Consider the following 18,968-nt stretch of genomic DNA (forward strand, 5'->3'; position numbering starts at 1 on the left):
ATAAATTTGAAAACCCCTTTACTGGAAGATCTAACAGAAGTAAATACCTTCTTCTCTGTAAGACCACCTCAGCTGAAGGAATACTCCACCGGCTCCTTTATTGGACACCCTGGATGGAAAGAATGTTACAGTTCCAGGAACCAGATTGGTAGAAACCTTTGAGAATTGTCTTCTGGGAGACAGCATGATTTCGGAGAAAGCTGGGGAAGAGGAATCCAAAGTAGAGGAGGATATGGAAGATCTAGGAACTCGTTTATGTTTTTGTCATGGCCTAATGAATAAAACTTCGCTGGCGGGAAGTAGGCATAAAAGCTTCCTAGCAGAGGATGGTTTCGATCCATCGACCTCTGGGTTATGGGCCCAGCACGCTTCCGCTGCGCCACTCTGCTTGTGGCCTGTAATTTTCTGTTTTGTCTATTAATGATAAGGATCATGTTTTCCACGTTGGGAAAATGATCCTTTCCCCTTAACTCCTTCCCTTCTCATGGGTTTGGTCACCCTCTCCCCGTGCGGGAGAACCTCACGACCAGGTGACCAAGGGCCGTCCTCTCCAGGGCTGCGCTTTTCCAGCCTGCCAAAAGAGTGTCCAAGCTCGAGATTTTTTTTTTCTCTTAATTTTATTAGCTTTTCTGGAGCGGCTCTCTGCTCAGAGAGTCGAGAAAGAGCGAGTCGAGAAAAACTTGGTAGAGCCTTTTTGGGCGGAATCCGAGCAGCCGGAGCCGACCCTGAACCACCATCAATGAGAGAGGAATCCTGTTGACCGCGGCGCTTGCTTCCTCTCCAAAAGTCTCAAGGACAATTGTTTGGATTTAAAAAAAAAAAAAAAAGTTTTGTATTTGCCTGCAAGGACGCAGACTTCCACAAGGACGATGCACCCGGAATAAAGGGAATTAACCCAACTTACAGCTCAAGTGATTACGTGGTGGCCGCAATGTCCATTGGACCTCGTTTGCGGCCATTATGACACAGAGAAATAAAAAATAAGAGACTAATAAAGATAGGAGCTTCCATTTCCTGTGGCTTTTATGAGAGAGCAGAACTTGTTAGTGATGAAGTTCTAGAACCTAGGTGAGGTTCAGTGGTTGAGGTCCGGAGCGATGACCAAGAAAGAATTCTTGCGACATCTTTGGTGCAAAATGGTGGTTTATTAAAGCACGGGGACAGGACCCGTGGGCGGGAAGAGCTGCTGCTCCGGGTTGTGAGGGTTGGCAGATTCTGTACCCTGCGGTTGGGGGAAGGTGAGGGAAAGGTGAGGGAAGGGGAGGTTTCAACGGAGTTTTCATATGCTAAAGAGGGCCCACAAGGTGCCGGGAGTATCTTCGGGGATACTGAGAGGTCTTCAGGCTTGGTCAATGTTGTCTTTTGGCAAGCTATTAATATCAAGATAGTTGGGAGATTCCTGGTGGGATGTCACAATCCTGGTATCAAGCGTCTTTGTTAGTGAGATTTAGGCTCAGAAGAGATTGAACTTTATTTACATTTCCTTCTGGACTCAGCCTCCTTCAGTTTTGTGTATGGAGGGGAGGGCTTGAGGAACTGAGTTATTTGCCTCTGGAAATTATCAATAGCACAAGGTAACTTCTTTGTAGATCTCTAGGACATTTGTAAACCAAGGGGAACTATTTGTTTCTCGCTTATGGTGGTCAGGGGTGCCTGAGGAATGTCACACACACTACCAAGGGGAGTGGATGGAGAGGGGGTGGAGGTGCCAGCTTTTGCTTTGTCCTCAGCCAGCCTCCTGCTCCTTCATCATTAGGACGTCCTGGAACACCAGCCCCCGTTTGTCGCTGCCTCTGTGAGGACACTCGGTGCTTGGCCCGTCTGCGCCGCTGTGAACCTCTTATCTTTATCAAGGTCAACTCGAGGATGCCGCGCGTTGGGGAGCTCGCTCAGCCGCGCGGCTAGGCGGTGGCTTGCATGCTGGTGTCTCCCTTCGCTCAGTTTCCCCGTCCGCAGTTACACTGAGGGAGCGGCCTCTGCAGCGTTTTTCTCTGGGGAAGCGTGGCGAGCGCAGCGGCGGGCCCAGGCGACGATCCGGCCCCGCGACGATTCCCCGCCGCGCGCAAAGCCCTTCCCCGCGCAGAGCTGGGGCGCACGCGGCCCTTTCCGGGGCAGAACCGGGGCGCGGGTCGGCGGGGGAGGCTGCGCACCGTCGTTCCCGGGACAGATCTGGGCGCACGCGGCCCTTCCCGGGGCAGAGCCGGGGCGCGCACAGCACAACCCAGGGGGCGCAGCTCGGCAGGGGAGGTTGCGCACCGCCGTTCCCGGGGCAGAGCCGGGGCGCGCACCTTTCGCGCGCCGGGCTCCTGCTGCTCCAGCCGCGGCCTCCGGAGCCGGACAGCTCCCAGACTCCAGCGTCCCCTCGCGGAGACAGACGGAGAAACCTCGCTAGTCACTTCGGCCCATTTCAGGTTTCCCTCGCTTGCAGGGAGGCCCTTCCTTCAAAGGGCCTTTCGTTTGGGCCTCCTTACCGCGGTCCGGGTGGGACCGAGCTTCCGTCGGCGCAGATTTCCTCAGGCCAAGACGGGGACAAACTCAGGTTTGTTTCCCCGGCCTGCACGTGAAGAAGGAGGGAGCCCGGAGGAGGAACCAGACCGCGGGCAACCTGTCCTCTTAAGCCCGCAGGGATACTCGGGATCCAAGACGAAACGTGATTCCTCCTCTCGGGCTTTTACCCTCCAAGATCTTCCTCATCCCAAGGAGATGCCGCCACTTCAAAAGATGCTTTGTCCTCTCAAAAAGCAGGTTTTTTGTGTTTTTTTGTTTTTTGTTTTTTTGTTTTTGCAATTTTTCTGACTGCAACCCGGAGTCAGAAATACATTTTAAATCACAGCTTAATACCGTATGAAAACAAGTATGTGTCTATATAGGGAGTATATTTAACCGCATCCATCTAGAGAGAGAAACCGAGCTCCACCACACAACATTATACTACATGGGGTCCATTCTGATATTTCCTGTTCCTATTGTATTCTATGTCATTTATTAAAATACCAGTCTTGACCTTTTTTCAAAATATTGACTTTACACTCATTCACTTCTGAGACACGGGATGGACTGAAAAACACTGTCGCCTTTATAATGGTATTAGAAATGCCTTGTCCCTCTGGGGTGGGATAATGGGGTGGAAGACAGGGACCTTTTCCTGAGGGCGGGACCAGCAGTCAGAGTTAATGAAAGAGGTTGGTTTCCACCAGCTTTTCTTTTTGGTATGACACAGTAACCATGTTAACTCGGAGAGTCGGTACTCGGCCTCTCTGTGTGTTTATTCCCGCGGTGGGTGAAGGAATATTGCGCATTCTAAAGCAGTCCTCTCTGGTTCAGCTTTTTCCACCTCGGTGCTACGTTTGTGAGGTGGTTTCTTTTCCCCTTCATCTGCTGAAGGATTTTTTGCATCCAACATATTGTTCTGACGGTTCCCTCGACTTAAGAGAATTCTTACCTCATATCTCTATAGGATTTAGCCCCCCATGACTTCTTCAAGCTTTTGTGCAAATGGCAGGACCAGTAAACCCAAAGGCTTTGGATAGATGCCACGCACCCTCTGTTTTCTGTGAATACCTCAAAGATGCTTGTGTATTAAGTTCCCTCACACTTTCTCTAGGATGAGTAATTCTCACCTTCCATTGCTGTGTGTGTGTCGTTCTGTCACTTTGTTGTCTGTGTAGATTTGTGTAACCACCACTGCAACCAGATACGAAACCGCTGTGTTACCACAAATAATCTCTCTCATGCTCTCTCCATACTGACACCCACCCACCACTCCCTGCGGTCCTTCAGTCCCGGTCACCACCCATCTGTTTTTCCTCTCTGGAATGTCATTTTGAGCCCGATATATATATGGATCTCAAAAAGTATGTGACCTTTTAAGATCGGCTTTGTTCATCTAGCACAGTGCCCTTGAGATCCATCTAAATGGTTGCATATATCACTAGTTCATTCATGTTTTTTTACTGCTGAGCTGTATTTCATGGACTAGATACCACAGTTGGTGTAAGCAGTCACCCGCTGAGGGACCTGTTGGTCCAGTTTCCAGTGTTTCCAGTTTGGGCTCTTACAAATAAGGTGTCTCTGAAGAATAGTGCATGGTTTTTCTGTGGACCTAAGTTTCCGTTGTTCTGGGATGGATGCCAGGCAGTGGAATTGCTGGATGGTAGAGTGAGTGTTATGTGTAGTTTCTTTAAGAAACTGCCGAACTGCTTTCCCGAGTGACGGCACCTTCTCCCATTCCCATCAGCCATGGGTGACAGATGCAGGGTCGCTGCGTCGTAGCCAGCCATAGGCAGTGTCAAACAAGGCTTATTCATTTGGGCACCTGGTGACTCAGTCGGTTAAGCATCTGCCTTCAGCTTGGGTCATGATTCTAGGGTCCTAGGATCGAGCCCCATATCGGGCTCCCTGCTCAGTGGGGAGTCTGCTTCTCCCTTTGCCTGCTGCTCTGTCTGCTTGTGCTCTCTATCTCACTGTCAAATAATAAATAAAATATTTTTTAAAAAATTTGTTCTTTAACCTCTTCTAACAGATGTGCAGTGATACCTCATTATGGTCTTAATTCACATTTCCTAGCTGAGTAGTTATCGCGCATCTTGTGCCGTTTGTAAATCCTCTTTGGTGAAGTGTCTCTTCGTGTCTTTTGCCCATTTTCCAACTGTGGTTTTCATGTTGAGTCTTGAGAGTGCTTTGTATGTTCTAGCGTGAGTCTTTTGCCAGATGTGTGGCTTACAAACATTTTCTCCCATCTGTAACTTACCTTTTTGCTCTCTTAAGAGGGTCCTTTGCAGAGGAAAAGTTGTTGATTTTAATGAAATTCAGTTGGTCAGATTTGTCTTCTATGGGTGTGTTTTTGGTGTCATGTCTACAATTCTCCGAGTTGAGGTCCTCCAAATTTTCTTGTTTTTTTTTTTCCTAGAAGTTGTATGCATTTATGTTTTACTTTCAATCTATCATTTCCAGTTAATTTTTTAATAGAGTGTGCGGTTTAGGTTGAGATTAATGCCTTTTTCCTTTTTTTTGTCTAGGGATGTCAAATTTCTCCACCACCATTTTTTTTTGAAAAGACTAAGATTTCCTTCTTCTACTAATTTGCTTTTGTACTTCTGTCAAAAATAACTTGGCTGTAATGTATGTGGTGATTTTTGGGTTCTCTGTACTGTCTCACTGACTTGTATGTCTATCCTTCTGCCAATAACGTATAGTCTTTATTACTGTGCCTGTCAAACATCTTGAAATAATAAGAGTGATTTCTTCCACTTTCTCTTTTTCTCAAAATTTGTTTTAGTTATTCTAACTCATTTACCTTTCCATATAGATTTTAGAATAGTCAGGTTCATATCTACAAAAATAACTCACCTGGATTTTGATAGGAATTTTGTTAAACTTGTATCTAACTTTGAGAAGACTTGACCTATCTGAGTCTTCAGTCAGTGGACACAGAATATCTCTCTATTTTTTTAGGTCCTCAATTTCTTTTATCAGCCTTTTATGGTTTTGTATTTTTCAGCACGTCCATGTTCCAGTAGATTTGCTTCTAAGTTATTTTTTCAAGCAATGTACGTGGAACTGTATTTTAGTTCTGGCTCCCACGTGCTTATTGCTGGTGTCCAGAAATACAATTGATTTTTGTATTTTGATCTTGTATTCTGTGACTTTGCTGAACATACATAATTGTTCTAAGAGGGCTTTGTTTGTTTTGGGGTCCTTGGGATTTTCTATGTAAACCATCATACCATCTTCAAAGGGAATGGGAAGTACAATCCTTAGGCAGAGAGGGAAGGGAAATGTATGTTTCTAGAGAAAAGTACAAGCCACTGAGCAGTCTGCACCACCAACTCACAATTGGCCCAGACTGCAGAAATGAACAGCAAAGTGTCCGTGTTTCTGGGGATGCTGAGTGTCTCACCCAAGACCTTACTGCAGTGTCTGTCATGTAACGCAGCACCTTTGTCTTACATTAGAATGTGACGTCACCAGGACTTGGCAGACAGCTCTCCCCACCTGCCAAGAAGCTCAGTTGTGAGTGTGAAGGATTGAAAATCTAAAGGGCCCAGGTTTTGACACAGCGAACACTTCACTCAATAAATATCGTTTCCAGATCCTTTTAAAAAACACCCTAGTCTGGAGGGATAGCTTTCTTATACTCCTTGGACTGTAAGCCTTTGTACTGTGCTCCTGGGGAAATCTCTATTAAGAAGCGCTGAAGTCCTTTTCTGCTTGGAAGAGAATAGCAGATCTCAGCTACTTTGGTTAAGGTTGCAGGTGACTGACTTTTTGGTGTCTCACTCTAGACAGGTAAAAGTTATCAAAGTGGAACCCAACTTAACAATCCTCAGACCAAGGGAAGGCAAGGACCACAGTGCCTGGACAGGGACTTGAACCCTGGACCCTCAGATTAAAAGTCTGATGCTCTGCCAACTGAGCTACCCAGGCCCTGGGAAGGATGCTTCCTCCGTGCATAAATAGGATTAAGCTTAATAGCGTGGCAGATTCATTCTTGCATTCAGGAAAGGCACCTGAGCTACCCAGGCCCTGGGAAAGATGCTTCCTCCGTGCATAAATAGGATCAAGCTTAATAGCGTGGCAGATTCATTCTTGCATTCAGGAAAGGCAGCTGAGCAGGTGTGTAACCTCTATAGCCAATGCACCCAGCCCTTGTTTATGTTTTCTGTAGGTAGGTAGAGAAGGAATGTAAATGGCATCAAGAAAACAATCCTTATTTGGGTACTTGTAGAAAGGAAAAATAAACAGAAGAAACCAGCAGATGGCTCCCAGTAAATATTTAGGGAATGCGTAGTGAAATCTGTCAGCTCTCATTTACTGGGCACCAAGAAATAACCAAAAAGGAAACACAGCAGAACAAAGAAACAACAAAAATATAAACGAATAATAAAAAGCGAGAAGAAACATGGAAAGCAACCAAAGGAGAACAATGGTAAGAATCTGCCAAATTTGGTAACATCTACCAATTTTTTTCTTGGTGCAAGAAAAAAGCAAGACATTAAAAAGGAAGAGAGATGTCTGATGACCATGAGTGGCCCAATGTTGCACATTTCACTGACGTTCTGAACCCCTAAGAGAATTTTAACAACTTGATATTCCCTCTTACAATTTTCCCTGGACATGTAGCGTTTTTCTTCACATGTTCAAATTCTTCTGAAGGGTATTGTGACTTGTATCAAAGGAATCTAAAAAAGCTCAGTAATTTAATACTTAGCAATATCCACTGAGAGAGAGAGAAGGAGGGAGACAGAGACAGAGAGAGAGAGACCCCTTCTTTAATCTTCTGTGGAAGATTTTGCATTGATCCTTTATCTCCTTGAATTTGTTATTTCCATTCTGTGTCTCCCATAGATTTTTTTTATCTCTCAATACTGTCATTTTGTATTTAGTCTTTCTTGATATTCCTACCGTACTTTTAGGTATCTAATACAAGTATAAACATTGAAATCTGACGGTATTTCCTGTGACCCCAAATCTATGTTAAGAATACGTCTTATGGAGGCGCCTGGGTGGCTCAGTGGGTTAAAGCCTCTGCCTTTGGCTCAGGTCATGATTCTGGGATCTGGGGATGGAGCCTGCTTCCTCCTCCTCTCTCTCTGCCTGCCTCTCTGCCTACTTGTGATCTCTGTCTGTCAAATAAATAAATCAAATCTTTAAAGACTACTTCTTATGGATAGGGTTGTATTTGCATCTACCTGTAGTGCAAAGTAACAGATAATTTGAAGAATTTGAAGAGCCCTTTCCTGGAAGATGTAATGGACGTGAATGTAGAATTTGTTTTCCCCCAGTTACGGCCCCCACAATGAAATCCCATAAGAGGCCACCTCAGCTGAAGGAGGCGTCTCTGACTCAGTATTTCCAATTGTTCCCACACTGGGAATCCACAAGGACAGCGTTTCCACAAATCCAGGCCAATGTGCCACAGTCAGATGAGTCTTCGTTTGCAGAAATGTCTTAATTTACCAGGAGAAGGGTGAGATTTTTCTGAGGAAGGTGAGGATGTGGGATTTAGAGTTGTACTTCCCTGGCAGACTGATTCTCAGAAGGCGAATTTTCTGTCACCCTGTTTAATTAAATAGGAAAGATATAGAAGTTAACAGTAGTTAAACTGTTTGGATAGAGTTCAGCAGAAGTTGCTTATAAAACTCACAGTCAAGGGCGGCTTTGGCTTGTTGATCTCCAGACCCCAAGGCAGGTGTATTCTCGCTGGCATGAGATTCCAGTATCACAATTAATGTTTCTAGTGTGAAGGTGGTTTCATTCCTTTCCCTGCATCTGTCTTTTTCCTTTGTCCTCCTCGTTCATTCCTCCTCCCTTTTCTCAGCCTCTTGAAACCCAGTCCCCTTGAAAAGCAGGTGGTTCCAGCAGCAACTCCAAGTTCATGCCTTCCCAATCCACCCAGGATGCAGATCCCGAACCCGCTTCCCAAAGCCCGGATGGCCCCGGAAGGGTTCAGGAATTACACGGCCCCGTGCCCCGTGAGAGCGGCACTCTGCACACGCCTGACTGGAGGCTGTAAAATACTGCCCACCAAATCCGGATTTTAAATCTCTCCAGTGCAACTTCCCCAGTCCTCTGATGGAGAGCGTGACAGAGAGGCTGGAGCACACAGGGACAGTGAGATTCCTGTTGTCACACGTCCTCTCCTGCTTTCCCACTTGGCAGGGCCGGCTGCCCTCGAATTCCTGCCCCCTTTTCCATTTGCCAGTTCCTACTTGTTCTTTGGATCTCAGTTCCCACGTTACCCATGACCACCTTCTAGAAGCTTTTGCTGACTCCTCCAGACCGGCTTTTGAAGTTCCTGGAATATCCCAGGATTCCTGAGATTGTCTCAGTTTGATGAATGGCACTTATTGCGTGTCGTGTTATCACTCTCTTGTATGTTCCCTCCCTAACCGTTAGCATGCTCAGGGCTCAGTCCTTCAACACCACGTACATGCACATGTCTCTTTCCGTCGTGGGCTGCTCCCTCAAGCTCCACATTCCCTTACGCACCTGCCTTCTCCGCGGGAATTTATACCTGACCTTGTCAAAACCGGAACTCCTGGTCTTTCCCCCAGCCTGGCTCCTTCCCCATCTTCCCCATCTCAAGAGGCCACCACTCCAGCTGAATATGCTCTTGGGCTCCGATCCTAGAGCCCAGCTCCCAGCTCCGCCCTCAAGATGTATCCATTTCCCCACCTTTGCTTCCTCCTCCTGTTGCCATCACACGAGAAATCTACCATCACCTCTTGCCTAGATTTTGGCAATGGACTCCGCTGCTCTCCGGGTTCCTATTTCCCCTGGCCCCTTTCCTGTCTGTTCTAAACACAGAATGAGTGGAAAACTCTCCAAGGGCTCCGCTCCGATTCCAGGATGGAAGCTGAAGAGCTTCCTGCGACCTGGGCCCAGCCCCCGCTCCCTCCTCCCCCTCCCCAGCCACAAAGCCTCCCACCCCTGCTCGCCTGCCCTCCACGTGCGCTCCTGCCTGGAACCCCCCCCCCCCCCAATATATGCCTTACTCATTTCCTCCTGTTTTAGAGTTTTGCTCAAATATCACCTTCTCGGGGAAATCTTACCTGTTCAACACATTTAAAAACACTCTTTAAGGAGTCATCCCTATTATCTTCCTGCTTTATTTTTTATGAGGACATATATTTTTCATTCATTGGTCTGAATTTCCGATAAGATCACGAACTCCACGAAGACAGAGATTTTTGCGCATTTTGTTCCCAGCTATCGTCCTGGTATCTAGAGGCACACAGGTAGCTACTCGCTAACGGTTTGTTGAGTGAAGGTTGAACAAGTGAAGGTTCAACAAGTTGTTGAGTGAAGGTTGGCCGGTTACTTATGTAGGAAACACTCGGCCAGTGAGGCTTCTGCAGGAGGGTATGTAAGCAAATTTCAGGAGCTTAACCCTGAACGGGGACAGAAATGGGCTTTTCGTAGGTAAAGCGTTCCAGACTCTGTTTATAGGGCTCCTGGTTGGGTGTATAAATCTCGGTGGCTAACGGTGGGTCTTCTGTCTAATCGCGGGGTCTGACGTGCTCGCCAGTGCCCACGCAGGGGTTAACGCTCGCGCTGGGATGAGCCCCTGACACCCCTAGTCCCACCTGCAGAGGCGCACGCGCCATCATTAGTTCATCCCCTTCCCAGACCTTCATGCTGCCCTGCATAAACCCTGACTTCTGAGCCCCTGGTGTCCAAGGACAAGGGTATAAGGCACAAGGCCCCACGGCGTGGCAAACTGTTCTAAAGAAGGCACGTCCTGTAAGGCTTCCGAATGCTGCGTTGAGAGATGTTACTCATTTGGTTGTTTAGTATTTGGAAATAGTAATGGACTCCCAGAGTTCAAAATGATTATACAGTGACGTTTCCCTTGTCACCTACCTACCTACCTACCTGGTTCCGACTTTGTCCCCCATCTCCCACAGGTTCTGCTGTTTTTCACTTCCAGCCTCTCCTTCTGGAGTTTACCCACATTCGCGTAACTATGTTCACTTGTTCCCAGCCTTGCTTTTGATACTTCACGATATAGGTTGGAAATCTTTACGTGTTCATTCAGAGGAAGTTTCCTTGTCTCTCTTCGTGCTGTTTTATATTTTTATTGTGAAATATAACAGAGAGGCAAATAAAATCAACATCTGTGCTTAACCAGGAATTACAAAGCGAACATCTGACTGTCACTCGGGACAGTGATCGGTGCCTGCCGACAATGAGAAGTTGTGTGTGTCTCTTCCCTGTAAATCTCTGACCTCCATGTGCTCCTTACGCCACCAGAAAAAACTCGGTCCTGACTTTTTTTACATTCTTAATACATTTTACCATGTACACATATATCCCTCAACAATATAACTTAATTTTGTCTGTTTTTTTTAAAAATATTTTACTTATTTGACAGAGAGGAATCACAACTAGGTAGAGAGGCAGGCAGACAGAGAGGAAGAGGCAGGCTCCTTGCAGAGCAGAGAGCCCGATGTGGGGCTCGATCCCAGGACTCTAGGATCATGACCTGAGTGGAAGGCAGAGGCTTTAACCCACTGAGCCACCCAGGCACCCCATTTTGTCTGGTTTTTTAAATGTACATAAGTATCATCATCTTAAATGCTTCCTTTGCGTCTACCTTTCACAAAATTCTCTTTGTAAGGTTCGTCCGTATTATTTTCTGCAGCTCAGACCTGTTGTCAGCTGCTGAATAGCACTGGACACTGTTTATCCGAGCGAGTGCAAATGTTTGCTCCGGTTGTTCCCAGCTGTTGGCTCTACGGACAACACTACGTGAAAATTCTCCTACGAGCTTCCTGCCGCACACGCGCACTTACTTCTCTTGGGGAGAGATCTAGAACAACAGGGTATGCACATCTCTAGCTTACTAAAGCCCACCTGTTTTCCACAGTCTCTGTGTCACTTTAGACTCTCAAGAATAGTGATCAAAGTCATTACTTCACGTCCTTGCCAATAATTAGTACTTGCTGTCTTTTTAATTTCAGCAATTGTGGTGGAAGATCCATAGCATCTAATTACAGGATTAGTTTGCATTTTCCTGATTTCTGACAAGGTTGCTTGTTGACAAGGTAGTTGTTTTCCAGTAGGTCCACAGGCGCGCCTGGGTAGCTCAGTCAGGTGAGCGTCTGGATGTTGGTTTTGACTCAGGTCGTGATTTCATGGGATGACCTGCCACAGGCTGCCCGCTCCGCAGGGAGTCTGCCGGAAGATTCTCTCCCCCTGCCCCTCCCCCAGCTCACTTGCAGGCACACACGCCCGTCCTCGCTCTCTCTCTCACAAATAAATAAATAAATCTTTAAAAAATAATACAATCGGTCCACAAACTCTGTGGCACTCCTGTCATCGGAAGGTGGTCCGAGTACCCTCTCCTTGCCCAGGGGCCGCAGTGACCGGCTTCTGGAGAGCAGAGCGAACCGAAGAGACGCTGGTGACGTCGCAGGCGCACCGTGCCCGGCCAGGCTCCCGTCCTGCTCCCGTCCTCTCTCACAGATGTCACAGTCGTAGACGCTCTTTCCGGATTCCGGATTCCCGTGCGAGTCCTGTCGGTTATGTATGTGGCAAATATCTTCTGCCATTTTGTGACTTAGATTCATCCTTTCATAGTGCTTTTTGAGGAACAAGTCCTTCATTTCACAAGTTCTTCAAGTCCTTCTTAAAATAATCTGTAAATGTAATCTCATTAAATTTGTCCCTTTTTCCCATTTCGTGCTGTTGTGTCCTATTCCTGTTCCTGTCTGAAAGTCTGCAGTGTATTTGTTTATATTCTCTTCTCAATGCGTTACACTGTTGCCTTTTACATTTCAGCATTAACGTACCAGGAATTAGTTGTTGTTTTTTTTTTAAGATTTTATTTTATTTGACAGACAGAGATTACAAGTAGGCAGAGAGGCAGGCAGTGGGGGTTGGGGGCGAGGAGGGAAGCAGACTCCCTGCTGAGCAGAGAGCCTGATGTGGGGCTCCATCCCAGGACCCTGGGATCATGATCTGAGCGGAAGGCAGAGGCTTTAACCCACTGAGCCACCCAGGCGTCCCCAGGGATTAGTTTTTATGTATGGTGTATTTTTTTCCATGTAGATATGTAATTATGCCGGCACCATTTATTGAAAGTCCTGCCTTTCCATACTCTTCGCTATCTGCTTCCCGTTATTTTGAACAGAATGTGCTCCTTCTTGTCCCATTGGACCATTTGTCTGTCTTTGCACAAACACTGCACTGTCTGTGCAGATAAGGTTTTAAATGAAGTTTGGTTTGTTTTTTGCTTTGTTTTGAGGTAAAATCGCTTAGATTTTAGAAAACATTAGTTTAGAAAACATTAGTTTCAGGTGCACTGCGTAATAATTTGATATCTGTGCACCGTACAAAGTTACCACGATCCTAAGTCTAGTTATCTTGCCTCATCACACAACTGACACCCTTCACCCGTCCTCCAACCCCCTCCCCTCTCACAACTGCCAATCCGTTCTCTGTGTCTGAGTTTTGTTTTGCTTGTTCACTTGCTTTTTTTCCGGACGCCACAGAGAAGTGAAATCACACAGTGTTTCTCTGGCTGACTTAGTTAACTTGACCTGTGGAATGTGCTGGGTCCCCCGCGGTAGTGAAGCTGCCAGGAAGCTTTGAGCGAGGGGCTGGCAGGGCCTCAGGGATGGAGAGCGCTCGGGACCCCGCCTTGGTGCGACAGGGTCTGGCTGTGCGTCCATCTGCACTGGCCAGGCAGAGGGGCGGGCAAAGATGGCACTCGCCTTCTCCTCCACCTCTGAATGATGCCCTTGGTGGACTCCTGTCCCTCCAGCAGACACTTTAAGATTAGCAAATGAATCTCCTTCACCGAGAATCCTGCCAGCTCTGAGAGGAGTGAGTCAGCCTGGGGGCCCTGGACAGAGCCCCTTTAGTTTCCAGAGCCAGATGTTTTGGGGCCTCCATGCTCTAGTGCGGGTCCTGAGGTGGGACATGAGCCCCTCTCTCCTCGGAGAAACTCCAGGCCTGTGAGCTTCCTTCTGTGTGTGTCTGCTCCCAGAGCTGGGGTCTTGGTGAGACTGCGTCTCTGCCTCTCCTTCCCATCTGCGATGGCCTATTTATCCCCGGTGGCGGAGGCAGTTAGGCTACCTCTCAGTTCTTCTTCCACGGGGATCGTTGCGTTGGCTTCCAGGTAAGCTGGACTGAAACCAACGTTCCAATTTCGTGGCCAGCTTTGAGTGGAGAAGCATGAGCACATGACAGCAACGAACCTTCGCCTGGCTCGAAACCAGACTTAGATTTCCTTTGTAATGTGTTTGCTTTGGGGATGTCCCTGCTTCGCTTAGAGCTCAGATCTGGGCACATCACTTGAAGGAAAGGCCTACTCAAAGGTAATGAATTAAGAAATAAGCTCAATTCCCCCATTTTGGCTGGGGCGCAAGCTCACACTTGCTGACCATGGCCCGCACCTTCAGAGAGTGTACCTGGCCTACACTCTCAGCTTTCTACTTCTCATTATTGAGCTACCCTACTGGGGCATCTAACCTGCCAGCCCACCTTCCAGACCAGATTCATGGCCCAGGAGCTTATGAAACCAATGTAACTGATGGCGGACACAATCACGCTAAGATCTCTGCTGGCCGCTTATTATCGCTCTCCCCTTTCAAACTATGTACAACTTAGTCAAAATGACTGCTCCTTCTCCGTCTCCATACATGAGATCATACGACCCATTTATGGTCAGTGGGATAAGAATAAAATAATACCCAAAACTTCCAAGTTACAACCCTACTGGGAAAGAGATGTCTTTTCATTTCTGCTGGCTTGAAAAGGGATGAGATGCCTGGATGTCAGACAGAAACATGCTTCGAGGATTGTGCAGTGACACGATTGAGAGCCTATGTTCCTGACATCTTGGCGTTCCCATGCCCAGGTAACCCGGGGTTGCTCATGTCCACAGTCTGGATAACCACTCATCTGGGCCTGTTGTAAGAGATACCCATAATCCTCATGGAAGCAAGCAACCTCTTTGAATATAGAGTCAAACCTGGCTGCAGAGGGGTCCATAAAGAAAATCAACCATGTATGACAATTAACCTCAGTATGTTAAAACTCTCAGGTAAAGAGAAAATGGAAGCAGCGATCTTACATTTATAAAAACTAACGGGGCTTCTATTGTAAATAGAGACAGGAAATTGATATTTAGCAGAGACTGAAGTGAATGAGTGATTCAATAAGTTAGCAGTTATCTCCAAAGCAAGCTAAGGAAGAAAATGCCAGAATAACTATGTGTGAAAGTCCAGCACCCAAAACTGAAATCCAGTATCAAGTTGCTGGAGAAGATCGAGGAGGTCAAGTTAAAAAACTCCCAGGATAGTGGTGTTCGGTATGGTCATTAGAAATTATTGTGGGAAACCATATCCTGTTTGAAAACAGCTCTATGAAGAAGAAAAATAGGACTACTGTACAGTATCATTTTTGATTTCAAGATAATCACTATACATTTTTAATTCATTTTAAATACATACATTCTAAAAAGGAAGTGTGGTATATACCCATGGCTGGAACAAAACAGAGAGTTGGAAGAGTCACCTTGCAAAGATAAAGTACCTGTGTTTGTCGTGGTCTTTTTTTTTTTTTTTTTTTTTTTTTTAGATTTTATTTGACAGGCAGAGATCACAAGTAGGCAGAGAGGAGGAAGCAGGCCCCCTGCTGAGCAGAGAGCCCGATGCGGGGCTTGATCCTAGGACCCTAGGATCATGACCTGAGCCGAAGGCAGACTCTTTAACCCACTGAGCCACCCAGGCGCCCCCATCATGGTCTTGTTACTACAGCACGCGTCCTCGGTCAGTGAAGGTTTACTGAGCATGTACTCTGTTTCTCCTTCTGCTTAGCTTCCAGGAAGTGAGAAGACTCCGAGGAGTGGAGCTTATCTTTAAGGTGATTATTGAACACCAAGGAACCACTAAGTACGAAAGTCCGTGCGAATAAATGCTATAGAAATTCAAAGAAAAGAGATGAGTGCTGAAAGCAACTGATGAAGGTGAATCGTCACCACCACCCAAGGCTATGTGTGTGCCAAACCGTAACATGGAGTCTGAGAAGCAGGAGTTAGGAAGGGAAAGGAGGGTATTCCGACTGCAGTCAGCATATGGTCAAAGTGCTGGGAAGCGGGCGAGAACATGGGAACTGGCTGGCTGAAACGTATCTCACAGGGAGAGTGGTGTCTGCTGTCCATGCGAACAGGCTGAGAAAGCAACACGAGCAAAGTCATAAGGTAGCAGCTCAATGACAGGCTCTTACACTTGGGCTCCTGGTTTTATTTTATTTTTTTAACATTTTTAAAATTTATTTGACAGACAGAGATCACAAGTATGCAGAGAGGCAGGTAGAGAGAGAGAGGGGGAAGCAGGCTCCCCACCAAGCAGAGAGCCTGATGTGGGTGGGGCTCGATCCCAGGACCCCGGGATCATGACCTGAGCCAAAGGCAGAGGATTTAACCCACTGAGCCACCCTGGTGCCCTGGGCTCCTGGTTTTAAATCCATTGCACAATTCACTAAAGTACATTCCTTTTCCAAAACGATTAAATTTGTTTAGTTATCAAATGCTTTTCAAAAAGGCTTCCTTCTCCAGCACGTGAGGTCATATGACCCATTTATGGTTAATGGGATGGGAGTAAAATAATGCACAAAACTTCCAGGTCCCCCCCTCCTGGGAAAGATGCTTTTTCATTTCTGCTGGCTTGAAAAGGGGTAAGTGATTATAAAACAATGCAGAGGCATCACAGGAAATTTGGAAAAGACTAACCGGTCAACTTAAAATCAAAGGTTTCTAAGATAAATCTTCGTATTTGCAGGCTATTATCTCTGTAATCACAGGACAAAGACAAGAGACGAACAGACTTTTCTAGATGTATGGATCCCAAGATTTACTCTCATTCACGTGGTCTTTACACATGTAAGGTATGGAAACAAATCCATTTTCCAGTTTCACCTTTTCTTGGTAACCTGCTCAAGACCTTACAACCGTTTTCTAGTTCCTTTTCACCCAAGACATGACAGAGACCAGTTCAACTTAATAGCGACAATCTACATTGCAACATTAAATTGGAGTGCATTCTAGGTAACCCAGCCTTTACCAAGAGTTTGATTCATTCTTTTTGAGGATTTATCAAACACTATATTCTTAATCAAGACCCAACCTTCCTACTGCAATAATTAGCATAATTTATACTATTTTATCTCTTAATCTCCTTGAGTACTCATGGTATGTTTAATCTTAAAGGACCAATACAGAGATAATAAATAGCACGTAGTCTGTATCTTTACTGAATTCCTAATGATTTTCTTCACACTGTAAGTCAGACCTGTTACAGAATATATAAGTCACAATCTGAGAGTCACATCTATAAAAACCTGCACTGATAATAAATAAAATAAAGGTGGATCTTAAGGATCAATGAATCAGGCCTCCCAATTTTTCAGGTGAGCAAATTAAGGCAAGAAGAGGTAAAGTGACTTACTCTAAAATAAGTAATAGACCTGGTTGGTCACAGAGCTGAGATTCGAACCCAGGACCTCTAAACCCCAGACATGTGCTCTTCCCACTAAATCAAGTGGCCGCTCTAGTGAACAATTTTTGTGATCCTCCTCCTGTTTCCCTGGGGAGGGTCTCCAGAGGAGCCAGGCCCTCAAGGCATTCAGAGGATTTCTCTACAGTGCAAGATTTTTCATGTTGAATGGAGGAGTTTTGTCTAAGGGTTTTCCTACACTCAGTACGTATATTTGCTTTCTCTCTGCTATGAACTTTCTGGTGTTTTGTAAGATATGTGCTCTGGCTGAAGGGTTTTGACATTCATTACGTTTGTGGAGTTTCTCTTCGGTATGCGTTTTCTGACGTTTTTTAAGGTCTGTCCTCTGGCTGAAGGCTTTGTCTCATTTACTGCACTCATAAGGTTTCTCTCCAGTATGAATGACTTGATGTCAAATAAGGCCTGAGCAGTAACTAAAGGCTTTTCCACATTCACTGCATGTATAGGGATTTTTCACTACAATGAGTTTTCTGGTGATTTGTAAGGTTTCTACTCTGACTGAAGCCTTTCCCACATATGTTACATTGATAGGGCTTCTCTCCAGTGTGCACTCTTTGATGCTGAACAAGCATTGACCTACCACTAAAGGCTTTTCCACAGTCCTTGCATTTATAGGGCTTCTCTCCTGTCTGAATTCTTTTATTTTGAATAAGAGACAAACAGAAACCGAAAGCTTTCCCACAATCATTGCAGTCATACTGCTTCTCTCCAATGTGAGTTCTCTGGTGCTAAATATGCCCTGAGCAATCCCTGAACACTTTCTCATATTCATTACATTTGTAGGGTTTTTCTCCAGTATGAACCCTCATGTGTCGTGTAAGGAATGAACTCTGGGTGAAAATTTTTTCACATTCCTTACATTTATATGGTTCATCACCTGTATGACTTCTCCGATGTTGAGTAAGGTATGCACTTCTGCTGAAGGTTTTCCACATTCCTTACATTCATAGGGCGTCTCTCCAGTATGAGTTCTCTGATGTCGACTACGAGCTGAGTCATTTCTAAAGGCTTTTCCACATTCACTACACTCATAGGACTTCTCTCCAGTGTGAGTTCTCTGATGTTGAATAAGGGCTGAATGGTCACTAAAGGCTTTCCTGCATTCACCACATTTGTATGGTTTCTCTCTGGTATGCGTTCTCCAATGTTGAATGAGGTCTGAGCAGTAACTGGAAGCTTTCCCACAGTCATTACATTCATAAGGTTTCTCCCCAGCGTGGGTGATATAATGTCGAACAAGAGCTGAGTGATCACTGAAAGCTTTCCCACAGTCATTATATTCATAGGGCTTTTCTCCTGTATGAATTCTCTGATGTTGGGTACGAGGTGCCCTCTGACTGAAGGTTTTACCACATTCACTGCATTCATAAGGCTTCTCTCCAGTATGAATTCTCTGATGCAGAGTAAGATAGGTGCTCTGGCTAAAAGCCTTTCCACATTCCAGACACTTATAAGGCTTCTCACCAGTGTGAATTCTTTGGTGCTGAGTTAGGTATGTGCTACGACTGATTGTCTTGCCACATTCAGGACATTGATATGGTCGGTCCCCACTGTGAATCCTCTGATGTTGAATAAGGACGGAGCAGTAACTGAAGGCCTTCCCACATTCACTGCACTTGTAGGGCCTTTCTCCTGTATGAGTCTTCTGATGGTTTGTTAGGTGGGACCTCTGGTTACATCCCTCTCCACACACATTACATTTATAGGGTCGCTCTCCAGTGTGAGTTCTTTCATGTTGAACAAGCGCAGTGCGGTCTCTGAAGGTTCTCCCACATCTACCACATTCACAAGGTCTCTTTCCATCACACTTCCTTGGTGTAATCAAGTCTGAGTTTTGTTTGAAGATTTTCCATGTGTACCAGGCTCATGAAAACGCTCTTCTATAGGATCACTCTGCTCCGAAACTACTGACTGTATAGTGAAAACGTTTCCAAATTCATT

The 18,968-nt window shown here is 45.9% G+C and overlaps 2 non-coding genes across 2 annotated transcripts; both read right to left on the reverse strand.

Moving 5' to 3' along the window:
* Positions 1-317: 317 nt before the first annotated feature.
* TRNAM-CAU lies at positions 318-389 on the reverse strand. The gene has a single exon. It is a non-coding gene; the product is annotated as a tRNA-Met (tRNA).
* Positions 390-6,353: 5,964 nt separating this feature from the next.
* Positions 6,354-6,426, reverse strand: TRNAK-UUU. The gene has a single exon. It is a non-coding gene; the product is annotated as a tRNA-Lys (tRNA).
* Positions 6,427-18,968: the final 12,542 nt, after the last annotated feature.

The sequence above is a fragment of the Meles meles genome, chromosome 5 (assembly GCF_922984935.1).
Source record: "Meles meles chromosome 5, mMelMel3.1 paternal haplotype, whole genome shotgun sequence".
In the NCBI taxonomy this organism is placed as follows: Eukaryota; Metazoa; Chordata; class Mammalia; order Carnivora; family Mustelidae; genus Meles; species Meles meles.